Source organism: Schistocerca piceifrons, chromosome 3, assembly GCF_021461385.2.
Source record: "Schistocerca piceifrons isolate TAMUIC-IGC-003096 chromosome 3, iqSchPice1.1, whole genome shotgun sequence".
Classification (NCBI taxonomy): Eukaryota; Metazoa; Arthropoda; class Insecta; order Orthoptera; family Acrididae; genus Schistocerca; species Schistocerca piceifrons.
The window spans coordinates 148,014,695-148,019,404 of record NC_060140.1 but is presented as its reverse complement, the minus strand read 5'-3'; the positions used below and the strand labels follow the sequence as shown (position 1 = coordinate 148,019,404).

Below are 4,710 nucleotides of genomic sequence, written 5' to 3'. Positions count from 1 at the left end.
ACCGTAGCGGTCTTGCGGTTCCAAACTGCAGCGCCTAGAACCGCACGGCCACTTCGGCCGGCAGATCGTGTTCACACAACTTCAAATACACTACTGGCCATTAAAATTGCTACACCAAGAAGAAATGCAGATGATAAACGGGTATGCATTGGACAAATATATTATGCTTGAACTGACATGTGATTACATTTTCACGCAATTTGGGTGCATAGATCCTGAGAAATCAGTACCCAGAACAACCACCTCTGGCCGTAATAACGGCCTTGATACGCCTGGGCATCGAGTCAAACAGAGCTTGTATGGAGTGTACCGGTACAGCTACCCATGCAGCTTCAAGACGATACCATAGTTCATCAAGAGTAGTGACTGGCGTATTGTGACGAGCCAGTTGTTCGGCCACCATTGACCAGACGTTTCCAATTGGTGAGAGATCTGGAGAATGTGCTGGCCAGGGCAGCAGTCGAACATTTTCTGTATCCATAAATGCCCGTGCAGGACCTGCAACATACAGTCGCGTATTATCCTGCTGAAATGTAGGGTTTCGCAGGGATCGAATGAAGGGTAGACCCACTGGTCGTAACACATCTGAAATGTAACGTCCACTGTGCAAAGTGCCGTCTATGCGGTGACCGTGACGTGTAACCAATGGCACCCCATACTATCACGCCGGGTGATACGCCAGTATGGCGATGACGAATACACGCTTCCAGTGTGCGTTCACCGCGATGTCGCCAAACACGGATGCGACCATCATGATGCTGTAAACAGGACCTGGATTCATCCGAAAAAATGACGTTTTGCCCTTCGTGCACCCAGGTTCGTCGTCGAGTACACCATCGCAGGCACTCCTGTCTGTGATGCAGTGTCAAGGGTAACCGCAGCCATAGTCTCCGAGCTGATAGTCCATGCTACTGCAAACGTCGCCGAACTGTTCGTGCAGATGGTTGTTTTGCAAACGTCCCCATCTGTTGGCTCAGGGATCTACACGTGGCTGCACGATCCGTTACAGCCATGCGGGTAAGATGCCTGTCATCTCGACTGCTAGTGATACGAGGCCGTTGGGATCCAGCACGGCGTTCCGTATTACCCTTCTGAACCCACCGATTCCATATTCTGCTAACAGTCATTGGATCTCGACCAACGCGAGCAGCAATGTCGCCATACGATAAACCGCAATCGCGATAGGCTACAATCCGACCTTTATCAAAGTCGGAAACGTGATGGTACGCATTTCTCCTCCCTACACGAGGCATCACAACAACGTTTCATCAGGTAACGCCGGTCAACTGCTGTTTGTGTATGAGAAATCGGTTGGAAACTTTCCACATGTCAGCACGTTGTAGGTGTCGCCACCGGCACCAAGGTTTTGTGAATGCTCTGAAAAGCTAATCATTTGCAAATCACAGCATCTTCTTCCTGTCAGTTGAATTTCGCGTCTGTAGCTCGTCATCTTCGTGGTGTAGCAATTTTAATGGCTAGTAGTGTATATTACTTTTTATATCTGATCACCTTCTTTATCAGCAATGACCAATAAAATGAGAAAAGGAAAAGAAATATACGAAGACATCCTGAGAGAAGAAATCGATTTCACAATAAATTGTAACTTGGCTCCTCGAGTCATGTATTTGTATTGGTCGCTCATGCGTGTGCGCAGCAGTAAATTTATCATGAAATGTCCTCAAACGGTGGGTGATAATGTTACTGTTACAGTGTTGTTGGTCGACTAAGGCAAACATTCATTAAGACACTCTGTGGCGATAACAATGCAACTGGCGGAAGAACGACAGCCATCCGCGGTGGCCTCGCGGTTCTAGGCGCGCAGTCCGGAACCGCACGACTGCTGCGGTCGCAGGTTCGAATCCTGCCTCGGGCATGGATGTGTGTGCTGTCCTTAGGTTAGTTAGGTTTAAGTAGTTCTAAGTTCTAGGGGACTGATGACCACAGCAGTTGAGTCCCATAGTGCTCAGAGCCATGTTTTTTTTTTTTGAAGAACGACAAGGGTTGCGTCCTCTTCGCCGTTTCAGACGTATACCTGCAAATGAGTGCAGTTCACTTAAATGACGCTCACATCAAAATATGCAAAGCAATTCGGTAATTGTAATGCGCGTCTTTCTATTTAGATATGGAAGCACAGACCAGATTTTTGTTGTGAAAATAATGGTACTTATTAAACGTTCCATCTTGATCGGACTTTTTTTATTTAGCTAAAATCTACATATTAAATGTGTCAGTAATTTCATCGTAATATTTACAATATAACGTAGAAACAGAAGTCAATAAGGAGCAGATACATACATGGTGTCTTCTAACCTTATGACCATTACAAACACAAAGATAAAAGCATGTCATAAAAATGAAAAAAAAGTGTTCCCCAGAAACAGATACACATTATGTTGTCAAATCAACACTTTCTTGTACAAACGTAGCTGCCCAGCTGTCTACTTCTCGCATTTCATGTTTGAAGGAACTACCGTTGACATCGGATGGTGCCATACCTAACAGTGCGTCAGTCGTAAAACTACTAACGTATAACAACATACAAGCAACGCTTGTGAAGTGAAGTGAAATAAATTTTTTTGCATAAAAATAGACTCATTTAAGTATAAAACAGTAATTTTAATACGATATGCTCCTTAGCTTTTGTTCCCTTTATTCTAACTGCGATGCGCTTCGCTCTTCAGCCGACCTCATTACTATAATACGCAAGTACAGCTTCTAAAGATATCACAAAACTTACAACATTATTGTATTCCTTAAAATATAGTCAGCTGAGGATAGTCTTTGTAAAACCGCAGCACTTCATTTTACTGAAGGTGCAAGAAAGTAACAGTAGATGAAGAGCTGTATACTTACATGGATATGGTGTCTATTCTTTCGGACATGTCCGAAAGAACAGATACCATTGATGACCTGCAGCCGTCTAGAACGAAATTAGAATTATATTAATACCTTCAGCTGCTGACGGGCGTTGATAAATATCAACGGGGACAGGTGCAAATGTGTGCTCCGATCGGGACTCGAACCCGGGATCTCCTGCAACATTTTCACCTGTCCCCGTTGACATATATCAACACCCGTCAGCAGCTGAAGGTATTAATATAATTCAAATTTCGTAGATGAAGAGTATTCGGGAATAAGTTTTGGATGGAAGAATTGAGGAAGACGATCACAAAACATTTGGAAAGAGGGGATTGGGAGTGTGTCGGTTGGGAGGGGTGGGGGGGACGCAGGGAAAGAGGAGCTCTGACATCTTGAGGGACTATTCCGCTGAAGTTTTAAGAATGTGCAGATCTCTGAGGCAAGCTAGGAGGAGGCAGGTGGCCAGAGGTTTTATGAGCTAGGATATACAGAGTGTATAAGTACGACGGTGGGGTTATGTGTTGGTAAAAGTGCGTCAGAGTACGGGGGTTAATAATCAGGGATGAAATGACAGACAGTTTGATATCAATTTTGAGGGAACTGTACGAGAGGGGAGAGAGGCGATGAACAACGGAAGCGAGGCATACTGCATAGCATTCGAGGGTTTATGGGCTCAAATAGTTCAAATGGCTCTGAGCACTATGCGACTTAACAGCTGAGGTCATCAGTCCCCTAGAACTTAGAACTACTTAAACCTAACTAACCTAAGGACATCACACACATTAATGCCGGAGGCAGGATTCGAACCTGCGACCGTAGCGGCCACGCGGTTCCACACTGAAGCGCCTAGAATCGCTCGTCCACACCGGCCGGCGCTTATAGGAAGTGGGAAAATTTTGGTGGAGCTCAAATGCAAGGGAGGAAAATTTCGGTGGAGCACAAATGCTAACGACACTTAAATAAGAGAGGACTGGTCAAATTAAGGGATTAATAATGTGGAGTATGGTGGAGATAAGCAGTTCCCATATCTGGTCGACTAGTAGATTTAGTCTATTGTGGGTTTTCTTGTTGAGAAGTTAGTAGGTTTGGAACCATGTTAGTTTGCGGTAGAGTGCAAATCTGAGGCAGTTGAGTATGTTAGGTAATCGGATACGACGGTTACAGATGGTGCAGTAGAAGAAGACAGGGAGGCGGATACTGCAGTTGGTTCATCCTGTCAGTATTACCTGCGTCTTGCAAGAGCTGGTTTTGAGGAACAAATTATTGCACTGGCCGGCCGGAGTGGCCGAGCGGTTAAAGGCGCTACAGTCTGGAACTGCGCGACCGCTACGGTCGCAGGTTCGAATCCTGCCTCCGGCATTAATGTGTGTGATGTCCTTAGGTTAGTTAGGTTTAAGTAGTTCTAAGTTCTAGGGGACTGATGACCACAGCAGTTAAGTCCCATAGTGCTCAGAGCCATTTGAATTTATTGCACTAACAGGTAAACTAATTGATATGTAGTTGAAAGTATCGCTGGTTTTTCTGGAGTTTGGCTTACATGGCTAGGAAATCAATGTCGCCTGTGTGCTGGAGAAAGGAGACACGAAGAGGAGGTTAAGGCCCTGTAGAGGATATATAAGAGGACAGAGCCCTGAGGTAAGCCTGCTGTGGGATGGGAAGCCTCTGTAGCACATAAACTAGAAGAATTATCCATGTGAAGGACGCAATTATACTGTCTAAAAGATTAAGTATTTCAGTTGTGACAGACGTGAAGGAAAGTCAATATCTGTATCTAAGTCTACAAGGTGATCCACAGTGTGGAAGCACACTTCTAAAACGAAAACAGGCGGATAGACAGAAACTTAAATCAAG

The 4,710-nt window shown here is 45.0% G+C and overlaps 1 non-coding gene across 1 annotated transcript; it reads left to right on the top strand.

Moving 5' to 3' along the window:
* Nucleotides 1–4,134: 4,134 nt before the first annotated feature.
* Nucleotides 4,135–4,218, top strand: Trnas-gga. Its single transcript is given in 2 exon segments — nucleotides 4,135–4,174; nucleotides 4,184–4,218. It is a non-coding gene; the product is annotated as a tRNA-Ser (tRNA).
* Nucleotides 4,219–4,710: the final 492 nt, after the last annotated feature.